Source organism: Passer domesticus, chromosome 7 (assembly GCF_036417665.1).
Source record: "Passer domesticus isolate bPasDom1 chromosome 7, bPasDom1.hap1, whole genome shotgun sequence".
NCBI classification, from domain to species: Eukaryota; Metazoa; Chordata; class Aves; order Passeriformes; family Passeridae; genus Passer; species Passer domesticus.
In genome coordinates, this window is record NC_087480.1 from 58,109,469 (window position 1) to 58,122,986 (window position 13,518).

Here is a 13,518-nt window from a genome sequence, read left to right on the forward strand (position 1 = left end):
GAGCTCAGCAGTATTTAGGTTTTTTTGGCAGGAATGCTTCTTTTTTTTCTGTGTGTTTTTATAGGCCTGGCCACTAGATGCTACTGCAACACAGATGCAGTGATGGTTAAATGGAGCCAGCCAAAATAGTGGCACTGGGAGCTCATCATGGAGCTCAGGACATTTCTGTAGCGCTGGTGATGCCCATCCTGGGCTGCTGAGGGGATGGCCTGGTGAGCCTTGGCAATGATGGAGGAGTATTGGGTGCTGTGGTGAGGCTCTAACAATCTCTCCCAGGAGCTGAATCCCAAAGAAAAGGGCTTGGAGGAAGAGCTCCACTTCCTGCAGCTCAGGATGAAATGTGGGAGAGCACTGACTGCAAATGGGAATGATGCTTTTGGCCACCAACTGGTGGTGGGAGACCTAAAATCTAAAGGTAAGTTGTGAAGTATTGCTTCATTGAAAGAAACATTGATTGAAAGGGACATCAAAGATCATCTCATTCTGGCAGGGACACCTTCTACTGGATCTGGTTTCTCCAAGCCCTGTCCAGCCTTGGACACTTCCAGGGATAGGACACCCACAGCCTCTCCAGTGAGGCACTGAAACTGTGAGTTCACATCTCACTCCTCTCAAATGGTTAATTCATAGATCATAGAATCACAGAATTTAAGACTGAAATGAAAGCTTGGACTTTCTAGGGTGACATCCTCACAGTAGTAAAAACCAGATTTCAGTGATAAACCTGGAATGGAGACCAGTTAATGTTGTGTTGGCAAAAAAAACAACTTCCAAGAAAGCTTCTTCTCAACCTTATATCAGGAGCGGAATACCATCTATATTCCATGGTTATTTGTGCTCTATGTCTGTGCACCCTGTTTGTGCCTTCTCACTTATTTGGATCCACCTTGGAGTATGGAAGGGGTTCTCCTCAAATACATACAACCAGGAATCAAATAGGGAACAAAAAGATATGTGTTAGGTCTGGGAACAAAAATACATGTGATAGATCTGCTCTGTATTTTGCTACTGCACTTTCTTTCTGGTTTATATTTTGGGCTTTTTTTTTTCCCCTGGAAGAAAAGGAACCCTTACTAAAATGGAAATTGTAATTAAAGCAACAAAACAAAACTTGTTCTTTTAAAACTCAAAAGTGAAAAATCTGGTTTTAGGAAAACTGTGTTTCTTTGGTTGGCTTCATTTGATATCTTCAATCCTCAGCATGATGCTGTCTTTCATAAGACTTAATTTGTTTAATAAAAACCAGCAATAAAGGCAACAAATGTTCCCTTTGCCCCGTTGCTAACTTTGATTCATCTGGGCTGACTTCAGCACCTCCAAGGAGGCAGCAGAGGGACAGTTTGTACAGCTCAGCCTCAGAACAAACATATTAAATGGAGACAGAGACTCCTCATTCTCGGGGGCTCTGATTTGTCCCCCTGAGCAGTTTTCTTGCTGTCAGGACCCAAGGAGCCACAGGTCTCAGGGGTCCCTGTCCAGCTCAGCCCCGGCGCTTCGCGCTCCACACCATCGCAGCCTGGGCTCTGCACACTGAGATCTTTGTGTGATTTTTTTTCAGGGTGAATGGGCCATCTGCCAAGGAGGTCGGGCAGAGCTCTGTGCCTTTGGTAGTTCTGAATAATTCTGCTGCTGTCTTCTGTAAAAGGAGTGAGAGTGCAGAGATTTTTGTTGGTATCCTCTAATGCTCTGCTAGTTTTACTCTCGGCTTCTAGGAAAACAACAAACAATCTTTATCTATTGAGCTTGTAAATTTTGATTACTCTTGACATGGTCTACTGTTCTGTGCTGTTTTAATTACTCCCCTGCCTTGTATCCAGTTGGAGCTGGAATTCAGAGCCGATTTAGTTTTTCATGCATATAATGCAACTTAAAGAAAAGCATTTCACTAGAGAGCTTTGGCATTGTTTGGTCCTTGTTTTACTGCTAAACTTTGGCTTTCTTTAGTTGAATGCAGGATATAGTCTAGAGCAGACTTTTGTGAACAACATCTTAGGACTTGTTATTATTTTTCAGCTGCTGCCTAAGAAGCTTGGCTGTTCCATGTTGAGCCCTGGCAGAATGGGAGCATCCTTCCTCCATCTGGTGCCCTCCTCCAACACAAAGTATTCCACAAAAGAATGTCATGAGCAGTCAGGGGCTGCTGCAGAGCTGTGCAAGGTGATCTGTCCTGTGCTGCCAGTGGGGTTTGAGAGCCAAACCCAGAAATCAGCTCATACCTCTTCCAAAAAAGCTGTGCTGAATGCAGGTGCTGCTGGGCCATGAGGGATAGGCAGGGCTGGCACTAAGCTGCCCTTCTAGCAAGGTTGCTACTACCTTGGTTTGACCTGTTTTAAGGCAAAAGGAGCATTTTTTCCCCCTTAATGCTGTCTTTCAAGGAATTGCAAATTTTACAGTTCACTGGATGACCTTTGGTGCTGGTAATCACTCCAGACAGAAATCACTATCTTTTCAGGCATATATCCAAAGTTCCTGCTCTGCAGCATATGTTCAAATGAGAGTTTGCTAGGGAACTAACTCTCCATCCAAGCAATAAATTCCTGAGGTGCTGCTGTGTTTGCTTCAGTCAAATGCTGAACCTCAAACCTCATCCCAACCTGGTTTTTAAAACAGCTCTCCAAACCTAGCATTTTCATGCTGGTTGGAAAGAGCTGTTGAGAGAGCTCAAAGAAACAAGTCTTTGGAAGTTCTTTTAATGGAGGTTGAGGGAGGAGAGAAGTTTGGCAGTGCAAGACAAGCAGTGATATTACGAAATTGTAAAGCTGTCTCCTACTGAAACCATGCTAAATGATTTGGAACACACTGAGAAAAGAAATGTGCACCATCAGCAGTAATGAGCTTGAGAGAGAGTTTGGCCAACACCAAAATTTTAGATTTGGATCGGGACTAATTTGTTTTCCAATTTTGCATGTTTTCCCTGTACTCAAATTGTGCTCTTTTGAAGGCACTAAACCAGACCATTTAATTCCCATTGTACCAGTAAAACCCTGCCTGGACACTTCCCCACCCACAACTAAGTGCTTTGTTTGTTGTCCAGTGTCACCTTTCAGCCACACAGAGTGATTCTGTTGTAAATAATAATATCAGGATATAATTTGTCCCAGTGCCACACTGCTGTTGTTGCTTGAATACTGCTTTGGGAGGAAACAGTTCAGAAGAACCATTCAATTGAGGCTCTTTCAGGCTTGGACACTGGAAAAACATCAAGACTTAAAATACTTTGTTAGACTGTTTGGTATATTGCAGTAGTCTGGCTGGTGAGTGTGTTTGTCACCATCTTCTCCAAGGCAGGATGTGACATGAATCTTGTAGTGCCAAACCTTACAAGATATTTTTCTTCAACTCCAAGTGATGGATCATGCTTTCAGGATCTGACTGTAGGGCTTAGTGTAGTGACAACATGTCATTTTTCATGGCCATAAAGTGGTTACAATAGATCTGAAGTGTTGTGAACCGCAAATAGTTAGAAACAAATTTTATCTGCTGCTCAAAGTTCCATCTAGATTGCTACATCTTTCCTTTAAACAATTGTTATTGTGCTTTTTGTGCAAACATTTGCTTATAAGCTGAGCCTGGAGGTTACAAGTTCAGAGATTTTCCTCTACAAGAAAATGGTCTTGATTGATGGCTGACATTGGGTCCTCCAAACCTTTGGGAATGTAGATCTCCAACAGCTCTTTCTTTACATGACCACATCCTTTCCATCTCCTTGCCTTTACTCTGTGTCAGAGCACCCTATTTTGCTCCTGTAGTGGTCACGTACCCCTGGAGGCTCCTGCTGTGGGCCAAACCAGCCCCTCACACCCACCTTGTCCCCAGTCCAGGCCTCCGGTCATGAAGGTGGCACAACCATCATGGGCAACGCATCAGGAGATGCCAAACCTGAGCAAATACATCCACTGGAATTACATTTATTGCCACAACAGGCAGGCGCTGAACACAGACCTCTTTAAAGAATATTTACTGAGAGAACGTTTAAAAATATGTTTATCTAAATACAAAAAAATGTCTTACTCAACCAATGATCTTATTTCTACAGAACTTACCAGCCCAGGAGCAGAGCTGCCCACCTACAATTCCACTGCTCCCAGTGGTAGCACCCAGGAGCACCTCATAGTTGTGAAATTTACAATCTTCTTTCAAAGGGAATAAACCTTCCTGGAACCTGGAACTGCAAGTTGCAGAGAGGTGATTGCCTCTGTGGGATGCCAGTGGGATGGTCCAGAATGAGTAAGAATCAATTGAATTTTCAATTCGTTTGGATAATCCTTGATCCTTGCTGCCTCTGATGAAGGAAGGCTGAATGAATCATGAAAGTGCATGGGGGGCTGTGCTGCAAACCAGCAGTTGGTGCTTGTATTTGGCCTTTGATGTTTATCAGTAGGAGTAAAAAACATCAACACATGTGCTCTCTTTTTGTATCCACTGCTTTGAGGTAGGGCTGCCTTGGCTTTGGTCACAATGCTCTTTTTTGTTCCCCTTGGTTCTTTCTTTTTGTCTTTGCTTTGACACCTCAATTTTTGTCTGCTAATTTGTTATGTGTCTGGCACTGCACAGCTCTCTGGGCCAATGCCTTTTAATAGCCTCTGGAGCAGGACACAGGAAAAGAGCCAATTCTGGAGAAAGGCTTGGAAGACACCCTCAGCAAAGCACACAGGTGCAGCCGTGGGCAGAGCTGGTCCAAAGGAACAGGAGTCAGCTTTCATCCTGAAGGCCAACAATACGTCTGCACTCACTGCCTCTGCTGCTGAGTAATTCCAGTTTCAGGTTGGGGTCAGCTGCCCTGCAGGAGCTGTGCTGGGCAGGGACTGCAGTCTGCTCCCCTCCACCACCCAGCTTAAAACTGTGGTCAAACTATGGTTGGACTTGGTGAGCTCAGAGCTCTGTTCTAACCTAAATGATCCTACGGTTCTGAATGCTGATGGGATAGTCAGCAAGCTGTGCAGGTTGATTAGGAAGTTGCTTAAGGTTCAATCACTTTCCCTTCCTCAGATCCCTGAAAAATGGAAATATATGATGTTAAAAACCTCATTCACCATCATTTAGTTTTCTTAGGTGGTCTGTTCTTCCCCTGACAGCCTTAGGGATTGTCCCACACAAAACTGCCTGGCCTTCTCGTGATGACAGCACTCAAACATGGTCATTGCTTGCTTCATTGCAAGCGGAAACATTTCCTTACAGAAAGGGTTAAGGATATTCCATGTTTAGCATGGTTAGGTACACACTGGCAGTGTTAAAATGCATACATCCTCCTGATCCAGTGAGGACAGCTCTGAAGTGACCTCGTGGAAAACTCTGAGGAGTTCCTGTGTGATTTCACATAGGCTTATCCCCATCGTAGATGCCTTAAATCATAAAATCCATAAAAATGGACTCATAAATGCCTTTTATGAATCCTCAACAGATGAGTGAACCTGGTGCTTATGCAAAAGAAGGGCTTATTTGTTTTACCCTCACGTTTCAGAGATTTGCATCATGCTTCACATAATTTTGATGATTTCTCGTTCCCCATCCCAAGCTGCTATCCAAGCATTCTGTGTAGCTCAACATTGCTCATCTGGGAGAAGGAAAGAAACCTGAGCAAGGCTTTTACAGGCCAGGACAGAGTGATGAAAAACTGTAATGTGGCAGTGTTGTATCAGCTCAATTTGAAATGATTCAAAGTTCCTTCTCTCCTTGGGAGCTCACAGAGGGCTTGGGCAGACCACCACCCCTACGTGGCAGGTCCTAAATATCAGCTGGAGGCCTCTGGATGCTGCCAGCCAAATTTATGGGTATGTTCTTGAATCCCAAAGTGGTGTCCTGTCCATTCAAAGTGTCAAGAGCAAAAAGCTTCTCTATTTGTGCTGAGCATGGGCTTTATTTAAAAGCTCATTGAAAATCAATGGCAAGTGGCTTTGCATCAGGGCATTGTAAAAAAGGGTTTGTGACTAGATAAAAAAAATTGCTTTTAATATTTTCTGCTATTTTAAAGCCAAATTCTGCCATACCCTCAACCATTTGCATTGTACAAATCCATGTACTGAGAAAGGTGAACGAATTAGAAGACACAGTGTTTGTGTAGTAGCAGAGAGAAGCCTGAATGCATTTTAGGAGCTGAATGTTCTTATCCTGCATCCAACAAACAGGAAATATATGCCCTCTGTGTGTTTCATTGCTAAGAGAGATTTTCCCAATCACAGTATCTTTATTTTCCAAACTGTAAATACCCCAGGTTTTACTCAAAAGCATTGAGTAAAACTGAGCTGTGCAGCCTCTTCAGTGGGAAATGTGAATATCCCTGCTCATCCCTTTCAGCTGTGACACTATATAAATGATATAAATATTGCAAAATTGCTCTTTCCTCTCCCTCCTGCTCTCCCCCACCTACCCACCCCCATGGCACACTTCTTTTGTGTGCTCTGCACACACACACAGAGCCAGCTGGTTTGGACTCCAATAGCAGTCTGTGTGTTAACAAGGCAAAACCTCCAAAATCAAAGATTCTTGGGCATTGTGCAGTCAACTGAAAGGAGCAGTTATTTTCTACCTGCATGAAAAAGCCCAGGGTGCAGAAGCAGTAGGGTGAATTACCCCTCATTGTGGGCAGAAGTAATGAGCTTTCATTTTTCCTTTGGTAGGGAAGGCAGCAACTGCAGCAGCCTTTCTTCTGCTTTTGACAAGAAGTGAAATACACATGTGATGGGGAAACAAATTAATTGTGAGGGTCCTAATTAAAATCACTGGGAGAGGTATTGCATTACAGTGCAAAGAAACAGATGAATATGACCTTTCTGTGAACTTCTCAACCCTACTAGAAGCATAAATTTGAAGTCTCCTAGCGGAAAAGTGTTCTGGCACTGAACTGGTGTCTACAATCAGGATTTTGTCTGCAGGTATCAATGCACAAAATCTCTGCCTCGTGGAGCCCTGAGTCCCCTGAGGCTCCTTATGTTTTGCCTTCGTTTGTTATAGCCCATGTCAGAGGGTTTCAGTGGCCTGGCTCTGGCTGCTCCCCTCTCCTCCCAGCCTCCAGCATTTCCTTAAAACACAAGGAAAAGCTCTGCAAGGAGGTGGTGAGAAAGGCCACGGTAACTGGAGCAGAACGCCAAGCTGTGTCCTGCAGAAACGTTTGCTGGAGATATAAAACTTTTGTCTGCTACCAATTGTCACAAACAGTTAAGGCAAGCAATTTATGGCTGCGTGGCTCACATTTACCCTGCTAGATTTCCATCTCTGACTCCTACCTGGCACACTGCACTAATTCCTCCTGATTTTCAACTTAGGGCAGGGCAAGATGAGCATCATGAAACAGATACACTCCTTTTTTTTTAAAGGTTTTTTTATGGTTTGGGGGTTTTTTTGGGTGTTTTTTTTTGGTTTGGTTTGGGTTTGGTTTTTTTGGGGGTTTTTTCTTTGGCTTCCTCATCATTAAGCAAATGCTTTTGCTGAGTGACAGCTGTTTCTGCTCAGAATCGGGACACAAAGTTTGGCTTTGTTTTAATCCTGGGATGTTTATCACAGCACTTTGAAGCATACCCCCTTCATTTTCCCCTTCTCTATCTCTCCAAAGCTTTGGGGTTGAGAAGAAGCAGGAAGAGGAAGGGTTTTCAAAGGGATGTTTCGCTGTTAAAAGTTCAGCTTTGCTCTCATGTGTGATTTTTCCTGGTTCCAGCTTTATGGCTAAAACCCCTGTTTTAAACTGGTGCACACTGGTGATATCATGAGCATGCCACATGGTGTCTGATGGCTTTCAGTGACAGCAGATTTATAGCATTTTCCCTCATAAAAACCCTCTCCTCTGCCAAAAGAGGTCCAGCTGGAGTTATGAAATCACTAAATGGACCTTGCTACAGTGAGGAAGTTTGGCCTTTCCAGTCCCCTCCCTCTGCTGTGTGCAGTGCCTGGCACTCTGGGAATCACACAGCATCCATGGGTACCCTTGGGAAGGCTCCTTATTCCTGTGGAAACGTGGGATCTGAGAGCATTTGGGGTCTGCATGTGCTGCTTTGCAATTAATAGGAAGTTTAACTCATTCCATTGTTACCAAGTTTTATTATAAGATACTGGTGGAAGGGCCCAACCCACGCCCAGCTGTGAGATGTTTCACCCCTGAAATCTGAGTTTCTCCACACAGATCTAATCCCTTCCTGAGTGCTTGGGAAGCAGTTAGAGGAGCTTGGATGTCACCCCAAAGGGATCTGAGTTAATAATTCTTTCACTAGGAAATGTGTTCTGAATCTGCTGTGACTCTCTGACCACTAATGGCTTTCGTGTTGCTCACTGTGAAATTCAGAGGCAATTAGGGGAATGGAGACAGATCTGATAGCTAATTGCTGCAAAAATCATCCTCTGAATGGCTGAAAACCAGAATTCCTCAGCTGAAGTCCACAAATGTCTTCATGCAAACTGAAGAGTTGTCCCCTGTGTGGTGAGGATTTGGGGATACTGGAGCAGTGTGGGGGGTTTGGAGGAGCTGGGCTGGAAGCAGCAGGGGCAGAATGGATTTCCCATCACTCCAGAGACCTCCCACTACCTATCCAAAGGCACCACTGGCTCTCCTGGCCACGGGGCATTTGCAGGTTTTTGGAGGTTTACTCTCATCCCTTTTTCTTTGGGGAACAGCTGTGCCATGAACAGAGTGTAAGGGACATTTCTGCACAGGGCTAGAGAGCAACTTCAGCTTCCTTGGAATTCCCATTCTGTGTACCAGTTTGAGACTAGAAAGTTCAGTTCCTTGCTTGCTTTAGTTTTTTGGGCTGGGAGGACAGTGTGGTTTGAAAGGCATCACTGAAGAGATATATCTATATTGATCTTTAGATATATACACACACATGTTATATATATTTTATATGTATACACACACACATAAGTTATGGACATTTTAAAAAAATTATAGCTGACAACCTGGCTGGTGTCAAGGGAGTGAAAAGAAAAATGGAGAAGAAAATGAAAAGAGAAGAGTGAAGAAATAAATGTATCCATGAAAAAGAATAAGAAACCCAGGGAATCGCTGTGTCTCTTATAGTCTGGAATAAAAATCAGGGTGTCAGGGTGAGGGAGTCAGCATTTTTCCTTATGATTTTAGTAACACATTGGACTAATTAAGTGAGAGGACTGTCCTGGTTGGCTTCTGCTCAAATGCATCACACCTGGCTTTGCACTGTTTGTGCTGAGCTCTGTCAGCCATGTAAAGTGAGAGTTTAGGGACCAGATCTGAGAAAAAGAGGATTAAAGAGCAGGTTGGCATTTGGGCTTTGATGGCAGTGGCCTGGCACAGGGCTGGGACAGGCTGGGACAGGCTGGGCTCCTGCCCTGAGGCCCCTCCAGAGGGAGGACACACGGGGCTGTGTCGGGTTCCACACCACTTAACGTTGGTTTTTTTTATTTATGCACCACATAAATTCTTTATTTATTCTGCATGTGAGCGTGGGTTCAATGCTTGGCTCCAGGCAGTCCTGTGTTTATCCACAGGGCTGCAGAGGTTCAGACTGACAATGGGTTTCAGCCCTGAGTGACAAGGCCACCTCTGAGCCTGCTGCCACACTGGGACACTGAGGAGCTGCCGGCGCTTTGCCTGACAGGATATTTACTCCCAGAAGCAGCACTGAGGTCACTGAGCCCATGCCCAGGGGCCAAGCCCATTCTCTGGTCCGTTGTGGCTCCCAAAGCACGAGTTGCAGAGGCTGAGATGCTGCAGGGAGTGGCTCTGAGCTGCTGTTTGTCAGCAGAAGGGAGCTGGCCATGTGGGATGGAGTTAATGGCACATCTGCACATCGCTCTCTTGCCTGGCCTCTGCTTGAAGCTCTTCTATTCTCAGCGACAAAACAGCCCCTGAGGGGCAGATGCCAGCAAGAGCACTAAGGGAATACCCCTGTGGATGCTCTGGCTCCTGCTCTGCGCCGGACAAAAAAGGCAGGAAACCAAAATACCCTGTACCAGTGCCATGTCCATGCCCTTGGCCCCATTCTCACACCACATGGAGCACAGAAGCCACGGGGAGCCAGTGTGTCACCATTGTTCATTGTTAGTGGCTTCAGATCTGAAGCAGTGAGTGGGGAGCCAACATCCCACTCCAGCTTGCAGAAACCATCCAGTTCCCTCTTTGTTTGTGGGCAAACTGGGGGGATAACAAAGGGCGCTGCTGAAATCCAGCAGTGTGGCAAGATCTGTGTGTAACAGTTGCAGAGCCAGTTGAAAAGGAGGAAAATAGGGTTATATGAAGAAAAATTGCAGATCTTCGTGTTGCTTCTGTTTCCCAGGGCGGTACCACAGTTGAAGGTGTGTCCTGGAGGGGTTCTCACGGCTGCCCTGAGTATTGCAGAAGTCAGAGAGAAACTGTGAAGATGTCAAAGGAAAAAGAAAACCCCACAAACAGTCAGTGCATTCAGTGGTGAAAGGAAGGTGAGGCAGCGATGAAAGAGGGACAGCCATCAATTAAGGAAATTAGGAAAAAGCTTGTAACACTTCAATTTTCCAAAACCAAAAGCTTATGTAAACCCTAGTTTGTTTTTGGTTTAAAGCCTTCTCTATGAAAGAAAGGTCTAATGTTTGGAAATTACGCTTTTGGACTGAATCTTTTAGTTTTGGGAAACCAGTAACAAAACCCTTCACATAAAATATTCCAGAAGGCTGGAGGTGCCTGTGTGCAGTGCTGTAACTAGTGAAGGTGATTCTCAGATCAGACGGAGGTTTCTGCAAGATTTCACCTGCTCTGAGGACAGTGTGACACCTCCTTTCCTTACAAGCCCAATCCCACAAAAGGCTGGCACGTTTAGCCTGTGATGGCCACCAAACCCAAGCCCTTTCACGCTAGGGAGGTGGTCAGCAGGAGATGACAGCTGAAATATGGTGCTTCTGCTCACACGGTCCCACATCTTTCTGTGTGAGCAGCCAGGAGCTCCAGATGTGGCAGGGAGCAGCAATTCTGGAGGACACAACAAACACACAATGAGCAGTGCCTGTCCCTGCTCCACGGGGAATCTGAGCCAAGCCAAATGTGGGACCTTGGATGTCACACTTCCAGCTGCAGGATTGATGGGCAGGACACAAACGTTACCTGTGGGGGTGAAGTCCTCCACCAAGGCATGCAGAAAAATCTCTCTGCTCCCATTTCCCTGCACGCCTGTCCCTTCTCATCCCTCTGATCCAGATGCTCCTTTTCATGCTGCTGAGAGAGGTTAATATTGCTGACAGGAATTGATAATCTGAGATGTGGAGCTCATTTCTTGGCAAATCAGTGCAGAGGAAGTAAACAGTGCCTGTTTGTTTTGACTTTCTTCCCTCGTTAAATCTGGTTTATTTTACTAGATGGTCTTTTGATTTCATTAATTAAAATACGGCTGGATAGGGAATGAGAATGAAGACAAAGGACTTGGGATTGATATACACAAAAAGGGAGGAATATCCTTTGGATTCCTGTTGACACTAAGGAAGTTGTAAGAGGTAATGCAGATCTTCATCTCTTGGCTCTGTAGCTGAGGGGAGGAGAGGATGGTAATTTTAGCCCTCCGTGGTGCTTTGCTAGAATTCAGGGTTGAGATTCAAGGTCTTTGAAAAAGCTTGGTTAATTAATGATAAATAAAACATGGTGAAGATAAGACAGCAAAATAAAGCAGACTAAAGCAAAAATATATATTCCAAATAAATTGTTACAAAAGCATCCACTATGTATCCTGGATTTTAGCAAAACATTTGGGAATTGGGTTTTTTGTCTGTTCATATTTCAGCAAATATTAATAACCAGTTGTACTATCAGTGCGTGGACTCTTTTCAAATTGGTTGCACAGATTTTCCTTAATGCTTTCACCAAAACTTCCACTCTGTGCTGTTCCACTGTCAAGACAATTCACCCAACTCATACCCCACTTGCTATGCTGAAATGAGATCAAGTAGCTGTGACACTTGCAGCTGGAATAGTAAATGTATTAAAAATTACAGCTTGAGAAAGACAAATTCTACTTCAAAATTAGGTCTTGGACCTCAGAACGATGGATGGTGGCCATTGGAAAGAATGTTAAAGGCAAGATACAATATTTCATAATTTTGAAAAATGAAACACTTGGGAAGTGTCAAAGTATTTATTCAGAACTTTGCATAGGAATTATTTTAACTTTTGTTGATTTGTTTAGTCTCGAAATTCACATTTATTTTAAAACAGGTGCTAAATAACTGTCTTTTCTGTATAGGTTTCTTTTTGGGCTGAAAAACATATGTCATTCAATGTAAATCTACACCTTCTTGAGGCAGTCAAATGCTTTCAGTTGACTTTATTGGTAAGCAAAAGCAAAATCTCCATTTTGGTTTGACTTGAACCAAATTTCAGATTATTTCTTGTGTTGCTGCTGACAGAAAAACCAACTGGCTCACCATGGGCTGCTGCCCATGATTGAAGGGCAATTAAGCCCTTTGCAGTAATTGGATTATGAGGCAATTGGGCAGGTGGCTGCCAGGCTTCCCACCAGAGCCTGCCAAGGAGGGCACAGCACCCAAAATCCAGGGATGTCCTCAGGTAGTGTGGCTAGGAGACTAAACACATTTCTGCTGGCTTCAACATTGGAAACATGCGATTTTCTGCCCGTATTCTCTGATTTGCACAATCCATAGGAAAGTTTTATTTTTTGCTCCAGGAAAATTTTCCCGCCCTCCCCAAAATACTAATTCTGCTTTTTACTGGCTGTTCTGAACAGGACTTTCAGCAGGTCCATGGGGTGGCCTGAACTTGAGGAGAAACGTTGTCAAGGGCTTGTGAGCACCATGCAGCTCAGGACAGCTGTCTCTCCACGTGTTTCCATGACAAGAAAGGGTTTTTATCACCTCCAGTCACTTGGGAGCCAGCTGAAGTGGCAAATCTCATTTTTTTCTCCCCCCTTACATGTTGAGATTGCTAGGCAAGCAGGCAGGCTTTTGGAGTGTTTTTCCAACTCAAGGTTTCCTACTGGGTGCCATTAAGAGGCAGGTAAAATGTGGTGGTGCTTGGGTGATGCCTAGCACGATGTTTTGTTTGCTACCTCACTGTGATAATTTGTGCTTTGCTGGGACATTCTGCGAAACTGAAGGCTGTAAACATGTGTTATAAATTGCTTGAAAATGAGAGGAAACTTAACTTTCCTTATAAAAAGACTAAGGGCTGTAATTTATTACTGTAAACAAGAATGAGAGGATGAAAAAAAAAATCAATTAAAAAAGAAAACGTCAAGCTCTTTTTACTCAGAATTTGAAAGGACCTGAAGTCGATTGTTTCCTCCCGTGGAAGGTCTGGTTTCTATCAGCCATGCAGAAGGGCTTTTGTTTCTAGCACTCAAATCAACAGGCCAGTAAGAGTAGCTTTGAACTGCAATTTGTCTTTACGTATTTTGAAAATGTTCTTTCGATGTGTTTACACGTTGGCTGGGGGACTTCTGCTGCAGTCAGCTCTTTCTGGGATGATTAATCAAACGATCAAGTCTCTGACTAATCAAAGCCCCTCCTGACAACTCCTTTCTTTCAATCACCTGCTGAGCCTCTACAAAAAACCCAAACAAGCAAATGATTAAACTCTTC

General features: G+C 44.2%; 1 long non-coding RNA gene across 1 annotated transcript in view; it reads left to right on the forward strand.

The window, feature by feature from the left end:
- LOC135305394 (uncharacterized) overlaps window positions 1-10,396 on the forward strand; it is a 115,153-nt gene extending 104,757 nt beyond the window's left edge. The window contains exon 4 of the long non-coding RNA XR_010366589.1: window positions 10,239-10,396. This is a non-coding gene — a long non-coding RNA (uncharacterized LOC135305394). The remainder of the gene's footprint in view (window positions 1-10,238) is intronic.
- Window positions 10,397-13,518: the final 3,122 nt, after the last annotated feature.